General features: G+C 43.6%; 1 long non-coding RNA gene across 1 annotated transcript; it reads left to right on the forward strand.

Annotated features, from left to right (window-relative positions):
* The first annotated feature begins 12,323 nt into the window (after nt 1–12,323).
* LOC140582158 (uncharacterized) lies at nt 12,324–14,717 on the forward strand. The gene is made up of 2 exons (XR_011985078.1): nt 12,324–12,443; nt 13,179–14,717. It is a non-coding gene; the product is annotated as an uncharacterized lncRNA (long non-coding RNA).
* Nucleotides 14,718–15,942: the final 1,225 nt, after the last annotated feature.

A 15,942-nucleotide genomic window follows, 5' to 3' on the forward strand; every position in this document is an offset into this window, starting at 1 on the left:
CCGCAAGACCTAAATCCATAGATCCTCCTCTGTCTCCCCTTTTCACGAGTGTCAGAGAAGCCTCTATGTCGCCACCTTGACAGCAGCACTCGGCCGGCCTGTCTGCGGACCACCAGGGGGCGCCATCCTCACTGCCTTCATTGGCCAGCGGCACGCTGTTCCAAAGCCGCCACCACGGAGACCGCCACAGCGCTTCACACACCCGTTTTATTATTATTGTTGTTGTTATATTATTATTATTTATAATTATATTCATATTTTTACTATTTTACTATTACTATTAATAAGAAGATACTAAAACCAGCACGGGGTACTAGACCGAGCATAAGACTGGAATCGTGGAACGTGCCTTGTATGTATGGCTTCAGAAGTGGTCCCTATCGCATTGTAATGTTGCATATGAGCTGTGCTGGTCAACCAATTAGGTGACATAGGCGGCCGCCTAGACTTAGCAAGCCAATTTCACTTTGTCTCAGACAGGGGGCGCTGGTGGTCAAGCTACCTTGGCAGTCAGATGGGCCTCGACAAGTGCTTTGCCGAAGTTTGGCACTTCCAGGGTAGCTAACAAAAGCTATTTTAACATGAAAGATCCATGAATGCATTTTCTACAACCACTGATGTAATACAGGGACAAGGTAATACAAAACAGAGGCTCCAGGAGAAACGTTTGCTTGCTGCTATTTTTACTATTACTTCACTTCTCCATCCTCTAAGAAATCGATTGCCCTGATGCTGAAATATCAGTGCAGTCTTATAAATATCAAGTGTTAAGTGACAGTCCTGCTCAGCCTATCCCATAAGCCAGCGTGTCATGTGACTGATCCAGAGGAGCCACCCAGGCCCCATTGACGTGGGACTGGGTTTATTTTAGGGGGGGTCGCAGTGCAGGAGGGTGGCCTGCATCAGGCAGACGCACTCCGTCTCAATTAGCTTTCATCTACCCGTCCGCATTGAGACCAGGTCCATTAGCTACCCTCCACTTGTCCCACTAGAACTAACTGGAGTGGGCTTAACAGAGGCATGGACATATTTTAATATTAATTCACGGTTCCTGCGTTTAATCAAGCATCTCATTAAAACATGAAACATAAGACACGCTCCAGAGCTTGGGGCAGGTTAACTCTTGAAGGACAACCCCGCCTGAAAACCCTGCCATTTTATTCATCATCATGTTCTGCCCGAGATCTCAGACTCTCATCGCTACACCTTTCCTCCTCCACCCTTGGTTTCCTCACCACCTCTGCTCCATCCCCCTCCTTTTGCTAATACCACTGCACACTCGTTTCTATACCTACTTAAAATCCTTTCCTATATCATAACCCCCTGGCTTCATTCTTCAGGCTGGGTGCCTGTGGCTTGGCAGATTAGGCAGGTATCCTTGTGATCGGAATGTTGTTGGTTCAAATTCCATAGCTGGCAGAGTGCTTTCACTAATCGGCCTATAAACTGCTAGCTACCTTGAGCTATGTATCAAAAATTAGGTTACTTCTGATTCTCAACTATTTCAAAGTCTTTTCAGGGGCAGTGTGTGTGGCTCAGCAGGCTACCCTGCTGTGCTTGTGATAAGAATGTTGCTAGTTCAAATCCCATGATTAGCAGAGTGATGTCACCATTGGGCCTCTTATCAAGGCCCTTAACCCCCAACTGCTTCAGGAACTATCTCACCCTGCTTTTTCATCACTTTGGAAGAACACCTCTGCAAAATAAATAAAATGTAAATCTTGCTCTCTCCCTGGTTGCACCATAGCACAGTTGTTCCATACTTTGACAGAACCGGTATAAGAGGAGTCTAAAAAAACTGGAGGAAAATAAGACCGTCTCCATCCAAGAATAAACCTGAACAGCATGCATCTTCTACTCAGCCAATCCCTCAGGCTTGCAGCTTTTTATTTACCATCGAGAAACATCAGACCACATCTCACAAACATTCTGTTGCCCTCTTAATAATGCAAATTATTGTCAAAGAGGTCCCCAATATCATGGCTTACTTCAGAGTAGGATGACCTCATAAGCAAACACTCTCCCATTCCAGTCCATTTTAAGAACCTGATGCCTTCTGTTTAATGTGTAGTCAGCAGCATCAGCATCATGCATCTTTTGCTAGTGAGAATTCCAGAAGAAATGCTCCTATTCATCACCTATACCTATGATAGCTCCCCTGGCTACTCCATCTTTGCCTTCAAAAAACTTCAAATCACACCTCATTTGAAGACTCCCATGAACATCCCGGCCACCATAATCACTGCCCAGTTCTCCATCTTCCCTGTGATTCCAATCAGCTCCCTTTTTACCTCTTACTCAATGATCTCTTCCAGCTAATTGGCATTAAGTTCAGCCATTCTACGGAGATCGTCCTGCTTCATTGCCCATTATGAAGATCTGTTAACCTCTAATGGACCGTGGTCTTTCCCAACCTCTTAGTTAACTGATTGATTCTTCTTCCCATCCTCTAGAACACGGTCATTGACAGCATTGCCTTATTATGGCTTCTCCAGTCATTACCACCTTTAGAAGCTCGGATTCTACACCTACTTACAATAATCACTGCCACATAACAATCACTATTATTCTAGACCTGTACGTTAGTGATTCATTCCCATATTTTTTCAGATTGGAAATGGCAACCCTACTGGGACCTGAGCCCCCTAAGGGTCAAACCCCAGAATCATCCCTGATCCCTGCTCATGGTATTCACTATGCCGGTGACTATTATCTTTTCCCACCTTGATCTGCAGGGCTCACCCCAAGCTCTGCCAATGCATCTGCAGGACACAATCTCCTGGGACACCTGTGCCAGACCAGGAGCTCTTCTGGAAATTTTAAGCCTCTTCTGGAGAAAACAAAAATCCGTTCCAGAATCTAAGGCTTATTTTCCACCCATTCTCTCCAAGCAATGGGAAACCCCTACTGGGTAGGGAAGCATATTTGTGATCGGAAGGTTGCTGGTTCGAATCCCTACCCTGCAAAGTACCACCCCTATGCACTGCTATGTCATGATGTCACATATGGGTTGGATGCAGAAGATAAATTTCATTGTTGGGTGCTGTCATGTGTATCAGCATTGGCAACTACTCACTTTCACTTCAAGTAGCCCAAAGACTCACCTTGTCAGGCCTTTCAGGTTAAAAAGAAACATGCCACTTATTACATATGTTGTTGTATTTCATCACCAGGACTGTGCACTTGCATGTCATGCTAACTAAACTGAATACCACCAATGTTGCTTTTATTAAAATTGATTATTCATAAATGCACTGAATTTACTACATATGCCCCTTGTGGGCCATGTTTACCTTAAATAAATGATCAAAGTGCAAATTTAATGTCATATCAAAAGAAATTAAAATTTACAATGCATTTCTGTCTAATAAGTGAATGTATGTATTCCCGATTACCTCTGGATAATTCATAGGATAAATCATTTATACTATTAAGGATGGTTTGACTTATTATTTTGCCATATTTTCTTTAAATTTAGAGTAATTTCGATGAAGAGGAAAAGTCCTACTGGGGATTTTATGAAACTGCCAGACCAAATTGCCACGGATCCAGAACTAATTGCCTATACGTATCCAGATGGTTCAATAACACGGACAAATTATACTAGAAGAATAAAATAATTCCTAACAAATATCACATGTAAGAGTGAAGCTTTCAGAGTTTACAGAAGGTCTTCTTGCATATATTTATTTTTTTAATACATCAGATTAGTTTTATGTGTTTCACTTGCTGGAGCTGCATATTGGCTGTAAATTTCCACATCTACTACTCAGGTTAAACAGCCGCACAAAACAGTCACATTGGGGGCGAATTTGACGAGAGGCAGTTGACTTGAGCGGTTTTAATGCAATAAAACCCTTTTCAGTCATTATATGCTGCTGTGCCTTTACACAGCGCAGGATGTCCATTAATTAATTAATTGCGTTAAAATAAATCATTTAAGATTATATTTAAAGTGTAAACAAAATGAAGAGATAAAAAGGAGAAGGCAATAAAAAAAAAATGACAAGACCAGCCATCAAAATTGGACTCACTGTTCTCCGCTTCCGCTGACAGTTTGAGGCTGAAAATGACAGTAATTGGGAGGAAATGGTTTGTGACGGGAAAACGGATCTGCTATCAACATGCCGCCACAGCGGTTCAGCCATATAATCCAGCACTGAAAAGTGCACATGTGATTGCCCGCCCAGCATTCAGCATCTGCGGCAACAATGAAGAGAACAGCAAAGTTTTTCCGCTGTGCCCACCTTCCACCTGCCAAAAATAGAGCCGCGCAGAATTTAAAAAGCGATAAAATGAGATTAATCGTCAGCTTTTAAAGCTGACCAAAACGCACTGCAATATATTACATATACCCAAATGTAACACTGATTATATATAACTACTAAACCATAGATACCTGAGCACAAGGCGCTCTATCTGCACCTAAGATGCGTGCTATAGATCAATTAATCGTTGTGACAGCTATACCGACTAAAGGTAATGTACATGAATTTGAGTTATATATTAAACAGTCCAACCGTTTTGTATTGCAAATAACTGGTGCCGGCCTCAAATACACATACAGCCCCAAAAATATCAAAATAACGTGAAAATAACTGCAAATAAAAGGACAAGAAATAAACTCGTATGCAATCGTGTTTAATATAGCCAATGGATATGATGGATAGGCTAGTTAATGCTATGTAACAGTAATCACATGACAAACCAAAGGTTTCTCATGCAATCTAAAGAAATTGGAACGTTAAAAATAAATCTATAACGTACAAAGTTCTACTTCTGGAAACATCTCTGTTTGCCCAGCAGTTTCCACGTCCGATGGCAGCGGGGCAATGGTGTGTTTCATGCGGTAAAGCATCACAATGACCAAGGCGAGGAGAAACAACAGCAAACACACAAAAAGTCCCAGGTACGCAGAGAAACTAGGCAGCTTCACGTCCGGGCGACCCAGCAAAGCCACGGTGGTGGTCAGATACTCGTTGGCGGTAGTGTTGGAGGGGAGCTTGGTGTAGATCTCAGGTGTCGGGGTGAGGAAGTTCCTCCAGATGATTCTGTCGTTCAGCATCTTCAGAAGTCCTCATTTAACGCCTGGCTTCGCCCGCACCGAGGATCTGACGGATCGATTCCCCCACTGAGCTCGCCTTCCCTCATCAACTTCGACAGCTGAGAAAAATCACGATTTCATTCCCCGGAATATCTTCCTTTGTCCGAGAAAAAGTCTGTGGAGACGTGTGAGGAGATGGAGGATGCGGTGATGCCGCGCCGCCTACATGCACTGCGTGGGGCTGAAGTCTCTCTCGCTGCTGTCTGAGCTCCGTGCCGATGGTTTCTTTATTTAGCTGCACGTCGCCAGCCGCGAAGGGGTTGAAAACCCCAGCATCAGAGGACCTTCAAGTCGATGTCTTCACGATGCTTCCCGACATTACACGTACAAGACAGAGCAAATCGATATTGCATTCGCGCTGCTGTAGACGTGTCCCCGTTAGTCTGAGCTCCCGGGCTGTCCCACCCCCCAGCCGTTAAACAATTCCTGGATATCACAGACGCACAACACTTCCAAAATATGAACACATTCCAAGTTTACTCTGTATAAATCGAGTACGGCTATACAGACAAATGACTTTCCGCCAATAAACACAAACGATCAACATTTTAGTGAAAAGCTCCATTTTACCTATCACATTCAATATGAGCTATTCCATGTGTGTAATTTGTAGAACTAATTGGGCCACCAATACGTGTCAGTCCCAGTACGACGCGTCACCAGGACCGCTTCTACTTGCCATGTGATTTATTTAACACCTATATTTTTATCCTCCGTCACTGTTAAGTCTCTGTGCGCTGATGGTGATGCGCTGTAACACCAGTCGCTGTTTGAAAACATGTCGAGAAAAAATTGTAAATATATATTTTTGTTTATTCGGTCAAAGATGGCCACTGATAATGTATGATAAGACCTGCAAAATCAATTTCGTTGCAGGTATTAGTTATTTAATGAGTTAATGTACCCTAACGATATAAAAAATGCTTTAGTTATGTTGTGAGGTTAGGTATACTGTTAGAAAAAGCCTGGAAATTCTTGCTCCACAGTGTAGTCTCCATAAGTCCCGAGTAGTGCTCCGTGTCCCAGATGGGGGTCATCTCCTTCTTATCTGTCATCTGTGCGCTGGTTTGCACACCAACCAAGGGGCAAGGTCACTATAGACTCCGCGAAAGCCAGTCGCCTTCTGCCGTAAGGCTTCTTTGTGTAATTCCGCCGTATTTCATAACCCCCCCATAGATTCACTTTGGCTGTGGTTAATACGGTTACTCGTTTTCCTTTTCGTTCCTTTTCAAATAGAAAAACCATATAGAATACACACAGCGAGCTTCACTTTGTCAGTGGCCACTGCAACGTCGTGTTACCCAATAAATGGAATTATTTATACGGCACCGAAAGCGACCCACCGAGAAATCTTTTTTTTCAAGATTTGTGCGAATTGCTATAAAATTGTGCAGTGCACTGAAGGAGTCCTGTAGCCTATATTCTTTAGAATGCAAGGTCGATTAAATAAGAATCAGGCAGCAGTACTTGCTTCGGTTTCTATCTGTCCTTGGCGAAGTGTTAAGCTCAGGTCCGTTGCCCAGTTTAATTATACCGAGGGGACTCGCGTTCACATGGGGATACGCATCGTCGTTCGGCACGCCGATGGCCTTCTCAGCTTTACGGAAATGAACCGAGATAAACTGCGCAAACATCAGCACGGATAGCGAATCTGTCACTGCTGATTATTTCCTTTTAATGCTGGATTTCTACAAACATCCCCAGCCTCCATTGATATTCTTTTGATTTCCATTGGTGAGACGGCCAGTGTTTAATTACAAGGACACCTTTCATAATGAACTCGCGCGTTTGCGGAGAATGATAAAACTACCTTGTTGACTCTTTTATTCAGAGTGATTTTTTTACTCTTTATAAGTCAAATAAAATTTTTTTTATAAAGAATCAATGCTCGGAAACTATGATGAAGCGCCAAAAACCCATGTTACGAGTCCGCACGTGACCCTGTTGCTCAGCAGAGTAATGGTTCGTTTCAGTGTATTTTTACAGGACTTGTGAGATATAGAAAGGTGGAGGGAGAGAACAAACCCCCCGTTGACCTTCAATTTCAGCACAATCTCCACGATATTATCTCTGCTGCCCCCCTCCCCAGCTCCACAGATTATCATAGGCCCTTAGTCACAGCAAAGTGGCAGGTGAATGGACAAATCTTTACGTTATACTGATATACCCCTGGCCATTCTGCTAAAAAAATGGCAACGGCATAAGGCAAGATTACATTTCAAGAAAGGGCAACAGCGGTGTTTTCCATTCTCAGCGAAATTCTGCTGCATGGCCAATAGGCGGCAGTCATCAGCATTATCCAATGGATACTACTCAAATTTCCAAAGGTTTTCACGTTCCCATTGCGGAACGCTGCGCTAAAATGATGGAAACCTTATTTTATTTGCGTGGTTTTTAATAAAGAGCGGAAAAGTAAATAGACGTTTCTTCCCCTAAACATGTAATCACCTACTGGTTTTTATAAAAAGTCCATTTGAAGCTACTCCAGAAATACAAATATCTTTATAAAATATAAGACAATAACGAATTGCACAAAGCAGCGCAATGATTATATAAGAATGGACTCGTACCTGAATATTTAACAATGGTTTGCATCAGAGGAAGTAGGCCTACCAATAAAACGCAAAAAGATTAGGTAAACGTGTTTGTAATGTTGACAAAGTTCTCTCTGCTTTTCCATCCCTACTTGTGTTCTTTGTCTCAGCCTAAAATGTTTACACTTGCACCAAACTATCTACGTAGTATAGTTGTAGTAGTAATGGTAGTGGTAGTAGTAGCAGTAGTAGTAGTAATGGTGGTGGTAGTAGTACTTTACTGATCCTGAAGGAAATTCCACTAGTTACAGCAGCACACACAATAAGTGTCATCTTTCTATAAGACACTGAACACAATACTGTACAAAAGACACAAAACACTACTAAATTGCAATGTGCAAAATAAAATGTGCAACATTTAAATACAATACTATTCTAGAGGGCTGGCGACTGAGTTGGGTGAGGGGTCAGAGGATACTGATTGTAGATAGCGACTGAGTTGGGTGAGGGGTCAGAGGATACTGATTGTAGATAGTGCTCCCTGGAGCCTATAGAGTCTCTTGCTGAATGTGCTTCTCTGTTTGATCAGGATGTGATGCAGGGAGATCAACAATCACGCCTATAAATTTTATAGAGAATTACAGAATACTTTATACTAATATATAGGTATTCAGCCCTTGGTTTGGACTTTTCCTGCACCATGTACTTCTGAACCCTGAATCACGCAAACTGGTCTCCCTGGGGAAGCCATTGTTCTATCCTCAGGAGCATTTTGTCTCAATTTTTGCAAAATTTATATCTCGGCGTCAAAGCACCTGCATGCATATCCAGTGCAAAGACCGTCAGACGAAAGAACAGAGAATAATAAAGTGAGCCCCCCATGGTGCGGGAGACTCATCCGCGACCCTCACTAGTGTTTAGTGTGGGAGTTTTGAAGGATCTGGAGTAATACTGTGCATGGTATAGCGGTGCGTACCCCTGTGCAGAGGTGGAGATTTCAGGCCCAGAGAGTACAAATCCAGACCAAGATTTTGTTTCAACCAATCAGTTGAGTACTCTGTGACTGTGACTCTTTATACTCAACTGGTTGGTTGAAACAAAATCTTGGTCTGGATTTATACTCTCTGGGCCTGAAATCTCCTCCTCTGCATTAGGGTGTGAGTACATCGGAATGTGCGTGTGCATATATCGATATGCGCCGTGGAGTTTCTAGCTATAGAAAAGATCAGGATCTAAGTCAGGTTTACCTTGGGCTTGACTTATCTTGTTTTTGAAGGAAGACTGACATCGGGGCTAAAATACTCGGGGCTATAGCCCCAGGTGATTGGACCTAACGACACACATGTGTGTGCACATACCTGTGTGTGAGAGGTGAGACTAATCAATTTCTGACTTATTGGGCTGGTTTTGTGTCCATTCACTATTGGTACACCGGCAAATAGATTTTGTTTGTTCACTAGACGTCAACTTTCGAACGAATAGGCCTATGACATTTTTAGAACCATTTTAGACTTTTTTATCTTTTCGATAAAACCTTTACACGGATCCGAGAGATCGTGTACCTTGTTGCTATATTCCGCAGCTGGGTAAAAATGTTACGTTTTTCACGCTTTTACCTCGAAGTCAGTATACAGACGTCAGTACTGCAGCGAGGAGGGAACGGGCTGTGGAGTTTTGTCCAAGCTAATCGGATCTTTGAAATCCAGGTGTTGCTGCGCTGGTTGTAAACACCATCTGTCTGATCAAAGCAGAAATAAGGGCATAGACTCGCTCGGTCTGCTGCATAAACGAGGTGGCTGCTTTATGGATGCCGCGTGAATTGAAGGCGCAGACAGAACAAGCATCTAGATGCGATCGTCCATCACCATTCCTCTGCACGGCAGTTCGTAAATGAGTTAATCTGACAACAGCGAAGGTAACGTCTAAATGTTCGGAGCAGACTTTTATTACCATCTGTAAAACGTGACTACTCGGCCTGAGTCTACTATGCAGGCATAATAGCAGCTCATAATCGAAAAGCAGGACTTTAGATCTTTCAAGGTCTTCCAGACCACGTGTGTCACTTCCAATTCAATCCGTTGTGTGCTGTCTTGTGGGCACATCTTTACTGAAACATTACATAGGCTATGTAGGTCACAGTGTGTTTCTTCTAGAAGAATGGAGGTAAGTTGTTTTGAACGGAGGTCTTTTCTGTTTCAGTCCTAGCCACTACAATCCCATGTTTAATCAATAGGGCAGTAGGCTATGCATATTACAGCCATAATTGAATTTACTGGCCAATATGGTTAATGTGTGTGCACTATAACTCTAAATAAATGTAAAAGGACGGGTTTAAATATTTACTTCCCAAGCATTTTAGAAAGAAAACTAGTAAGCTCATTTCCAATTCTCGCCTCCGACAGAAGTATGCCTTTGATCCCACAGGGGGCGCTGAGGAGAACCCAGGGCAATTCTCTCAGGATAGCTTTCTTTGTACTGTTTTCCCTGTTGTCATTTTAAAAAAAGGCAGCAGCCAAATAGACAATGTTTGATCAAATTACTATACTCTGTTTTTAAAGGTCACGAACACACGTCTATTTCACTTAGCCTGAAGCCTTTGTGACGCGCAATGTTCAGTTTATCAACAATTCATCGGAAATCACTGGGACCAAAGAGCAACTACGCCCCCTAGAGAGCACTCAGTAACGACCGCGCGTATTAAAACATAATTTGGAGCAAGTTACAGCTACACGATGGCAGCCAGTGTCAGCAAAGTACGAAAAATACAGACAGACAGGCGTCTGAGCGCCTCATTCATGTCCTCGCGTTCCAAATACGTGATCCTAGTTATCATCTTGTTGTTTGTTGTGGTTTCTTGCTGTTAATTAATGATACTGGTATTAAGGTCAAAACAGTTAAAAACGCTGACCTTTTCAAGTAGGTTACCATGCCGCAAGTTTATCGACGTGATCATAAAGCCGTTTCAACACCGGATTCCCCCGAACTGTCAACTTTGCAGCTGAAGAATTCGTCTTCTTTTCAAGCAAGCAAATTCGGTATAGTAGCCTAATGAGGCGAACAGCGCGGAAAAATCTCCCTTTTCTTACAGAATCCTTTTAGCGGCGAACAAACTTTTCCTGGTGCTGGGAGAGGAGGACGCTGCCAGTCTTCACTCGTGTCACCGATTCACCCACGTCAACTTAAAAAGCAGAGAACGGGTGCAACTTCACCTGTTTCTCATGCTGCCGAAAATGGACATGTGAGCAGAGGGAGCGTGCATGGCGCGTCTTGCGCGCCGTGACTGTGCACCCCATTCCACGTGGCCGTGGAGACCTGCAGGACACCCGGCTTCGCGCTAAGATCCAGTAAACGCGCTCCTCCCAAATTGCTCGAGATATTATTTTATCTATCTGCCTTCAGTCTAGCTGCTGTAATTCCTTGATAACTGGTTCCCGTTACTGTTGCATTGACTTAGAAACAATACACAGGGCCGTCAGCTTTGGTCAGCTGGCTGGCGTGAGATTTTCAATTCGAGACAAGTTTGCACACTGACTCACATTTTTGCAAGAGTTGTATCACCTTGTAGTCTGTAGGGTTTGCAAACTACCCCAACGCCTTTGATGCAGCTAATTTTAGGTTTATAATGGAATAATATATATTTGTAAGATTCTCGAGAGTGAGAGTCTGCAAGTATGATCGAGTGTCACGCCAGATACGTGAGTTGACAACCTTGAATACAGGTATCACCCGTGAGATGCAAATTCATAATCTGAAGATTAGTTACGTGTAATCTTCAATTAATCATTGAACAGACTTAGATTTTATTTTTTGCATAAAGCTTCACTAATGATTTAGGCTGTTACCCAGCATGCTGAACCCACATTTAGTTGACATATCTTTGATCTAGTGATTTTTTTCGGCTCAACAGTGCTGTGCATTTTTCCGTTTTAAAGTGAACCCTTGAAATAGCGATATCGCGACTGTTTTTTTTCTTCTTCCCATCTCGATCTGCACGAGGCCCTGAATAGCGCTGTTTCCTGTGCGGGTCAGTCCTCGATTGCATGAAATATGATGCCCGTACACTATACTTTAAAACGAAAACTGTAAGAAATTAATCTTTCCCATAAATTTAATTGGAGGGTTGCTTTCATGTATGAGAAATAAAGCATTTATTCTATTTACCCCCAAATAGCCGTCTGAGTCGTTAATGGAGCTTTTTTATAATCACTGCCGCACTCATCAGCAGCAAAAATATGTTATATTAAATTATATGTAATTAGAACATATATTGTTGTTTAACAGAATGACTACACTGTTATGATGTGACGGCATAGGGTCACATGTCCACGTTTGATATAGAACGCTATATCAGTTTGATCCAGTGGAGTTTCCTGGCCATGCTTCGGGACTGGGGACTGGACCCCACCAAGGGAATCACGTAGGGGGTGCATGTCTTCCTCCTCGCTGCCCTTTCTGTTCTCTGTGTCATCTCCTCAGGTGAAGGAGTAAACCGTTCCAGGGACAACCTTCAGCTCACATGGTATCAGATGAAAGACTGAATAATGGACTGACTCTAAAGAATGGTGGGGCGGGGCGGGGCGGGGGGGGCGGATCCTTGACGGCTGAAGAATGTTCTGGAAAATGGAGGCCAACCAGCAATTGCCTTTGAGAGAACCCCACCCCCCACCCCCCTCAAGGCCTGAAATAAATAAGAGGAGCAGCCAGGCTGCATGAGAGAAACGGAGCAGGGAAGAGGGAGATCATTACCGTGGAGAGTCACCTGGCCAGCAGCGCTGGGAGGCAGCCTGGAGCCATTAGGCTACCAAGTGAGTCGGAACGTGGGCTCTGGGTGTGGGGGGGGCACAGGGTGCCTGTGAGCTCGGTCCGAGAGGAGCTGGGAGATTCAGACACATCGTGATTATTATTGTTTATCGGAACAAAGTGCCTGGTTGCGAAAGATAAACGACGCCTGTTTGTTCAAAACTGAAGCTGTTGACGTTGTTGTGCGGCATCAATTTCCAGCCAGGCGATCGTCTGCGAGGGAAAAAGAGGTACGGTGCAGAGAAGTCAATGTTTACACCTCAGACTTAAAAAATGGTGAAGACACGAGATGCTCTTTCGTTCAGGAAGGAGTCTGGCATCAATGGTAAAGTGATCAAGGAGACTGGCGTGGTCCAATCTTCTTGAGCTGAGAGCTATCTATCCCTAGGTTGCCGATCGTGGTCATTTAAACTCCATCACTAATATAACAAAACACTAACATATATTTAATATAGTTGTAACAATATTACACATCACCCATCACACATCACTTTGCATTGCACATCACCCGATATTACACATCACCATATATTGCACAATGCATACTATTTCTTAAATTGAACTATCCTTTGCACATTGTTTTGTTCAGTTTATGTTTACACTGTGGTCCCTGAGTTTCACCATTTAATCTCTCTGTATACTTATATGTAGTGGAGATGACAAAGTTCACTTTGACCCAACCTTGAACGAAGGTGGTCTGCATGGCTGTGACTTCGTTTTCTCCGCATGTTCTTTCACAGACTAGCAGGTGGCCACCCTGGTGCTGCTCCTGGGGGGGTCTGTGATGACCCTGTCGGCCTTCATCGTCGCCCTGATCTCGCTGTGCCGGGGCACTCACAGGAAGTGCTGTCGCACGGTGGCCGTCTTCCTCTTCACCGCAGGCAAGGCTTTGCCCGTTCCTCACCTTCTCGTGTTCGTATCTTTGTCCTTCTCATGCTCCTTGAGCTTGACAACATTTCTGAACAGTGTCACCGCAGCCCTGGTCTCCAGCTTCATTGCACCAGGCTTAATGAGCATGGCGTACCTTCTCCTGAGGGGTTAGAGACAGAGCCAACGGATCTGCTGAGGTGCGGAAAGCAGATGTCTTACAAGGAGCGTAACGTCTGACATGAGCAAAGGGTCTGGTGTCCTAAGCTGCCATCACATCACCATGGCTTCTTGTTCTGCATATTAATTGCAGTGTCAGTTAATGGAAGACCCTTATTACCTGTCTCAGGAGGATCAGACAAGCCCCACTGAATGCTGACAATTACCACAAAAAAATCAACTGTGTAAATTCTTGACTATAAAGAATTAAAAGTGATTGTGTAGGTGATCAATAGTTCTTCCCTGTTCTTGCAGATCACAAGAGGGATCAAGAGCATGTATGTAAGTGCTCTCATTGTAACACACTGCCCCCTTGTGTGCTGGAGGGGAACTGTCATCGGCCATCTCCATCATTCAAGTTTCTGATAGTGGCCCAGCCTTACAGGGGTGAAGCACTGTACTCTCCAGAGAGATGATTCGGCCTTTACCTGCCTTAGGTAGCCCAGGTCAATGCCAGACAGCAGCTTACAGTTTCTCTACAACCTGTCAAGAAAATTCCAGGTTTGCAACAGATCATATTTGAAACAATATCAGCCTGTACAAGAGTTTCAACACCGGGACTGCTGGAGGGGTGGAGATGTTCTTTCCGGAGAGTCTAATCTCACATTAGTGAGTTTCACAAGTGCTTCTCTCTGAGCACATCCATAGTGATCCTGTCTTCTCTGAAATCTGAACTTGGCTGGTATGAAAATTCTATCAGCAAAGCCTAAAGAACTGCTGGCCCATGGGAGAGATTAGACTCCTAATTTGGATAAAATGCTTCATGTCATTATTCTCAGGCATAAACTGTATCACCCATAACAACTGCACCCACCTCCACCCAAATCCAGTGGAGACCAAGCTCGGTGTTTACAGACAAAGCTTATGATGGGTCTTTAACCTGGTAGGTTTTGTTCCCTGTAGCACACGTCATCTCAGTAGCCTCGTGGGGTTCTTTTCCCTGTAGATCTCAAACGTTAGACGTTCGAATAGCAGCCAGCAGCATTCTGTGGCCTGTAATGACCCCTAGTGGTGAGGCAATGTAACTGTGGTTCTCTAAGTACTGCTAAGTGTATCGTGATTCACTCTGTTATGGTAGTTACACTTGAAGGCTGTGTCACAGGTAATATTAATGTGATTGTGCTCTTTCAAAGGAGTATTTGGCATTTAGCAAGCTGAGATATCTAATCAGTAAAATTATTTTTGTTGCAGTGTTTGGGTTGCAGTCTTTCCACTAGAGGGAAATGTTGTACCATGCTTTGGGTATTCCCTCTCCTGATTGTAGCTTCTCAGCTCTGGGTTTAAGACACAACATGATGAAACAAGATTTCAGGTATTGATCCCCAAGGTCCCAGTAGTAAAACACACACACACACAAACAGTCATGTACCCATATTTTTTTGGGGACCGCTCATTCATTTATATGGGACAAATGCTAATGCTCACTATGACAACCTTAGCCCCTATCCAGCTCTAACCATAACCATAAGTAACCAAACAAAATACCAGAGTTTTTGCATTGCAGTCACAGATTTTTATAAAGTAGAGTTTTCCCATATGGGGAGCAGGAAACTGGTCCCCATAAAGTAAAAAAAACTTTAATTGGTCCCCACAAGGTAAGGTATACCTGGACCACACACACACACATTGGCATACCTCTCTAAATGGAGACCTTCCATTCATTTCTATGGGGAAAAACCCTGACCATAACCACGACACCCTTAACCTCTACCCATCCCTAACCTTAACCAAAAGTTACCGCAAGACTTCTGGCATTTTTACTTTTTTGATCGCATTCACAGATTTTTGTAAAATTGAGTTTACAAATAGGGACCTGTAAAATGTCACCAAAGGTGAGGAAATTTCAGATTTCACCACACTTCAGAGGAAATTTGGTCCCCGCCCCCCGCACCACACACACACACACACACACACACACACACACACACACAGGAAAATTATATACTACTCGATCATTTGATACCCCTTAATCCTTTTCAGGGTCATGAAAAGTGCCTGTTTAACATTGTGTTACATATCTATATTGTAACATTAAATATCTAAATTGAAAGGACCCTTTCACCTATGAAGACGCCTGATTTTGATTGAACATTTGAGTTCATTGCACCCACAGTATGGTGGCATGATGATGTGACTCAATCCTTCACTCCCTCCCTCCGCGACCCTCCACCTCACTCCTGCTCCCAGTGCACCACAGAAACCACTTTACTTGCACAACTGCAGCTGGACTGGTACCAGGACCTAGCCTCTTTGTACGATATGCTTTTGGGACTGGGCCCGGTCATCATCAGCCAATGGTTCCAAAGGGCATCTATGGCATGATCCTAATTGACATGACCCCCCCCCCCCTTCACTGTCCAGTCGGCCAAGGCCAAATCTCTACAAAGAAGAAATATTTTGTGGGTTAAAAATAAATAA

Source organism: Paramormyrops kingsleyae, chromosome 24 (assembly GCF_048594095.1).
Source record: "Paramormyrops kingsleyae isolate MSU_618 chromosome 24, PKINGS_0.4, whole genome shotgun sequence".
Classification (NCBI taxonomy): Eukaryota; Metazoa; Chordata; class Actinopteri; order Osteoglossiformes; family Mormyridae; genus Paramormyrops; species Paramormyrops kingsleyae.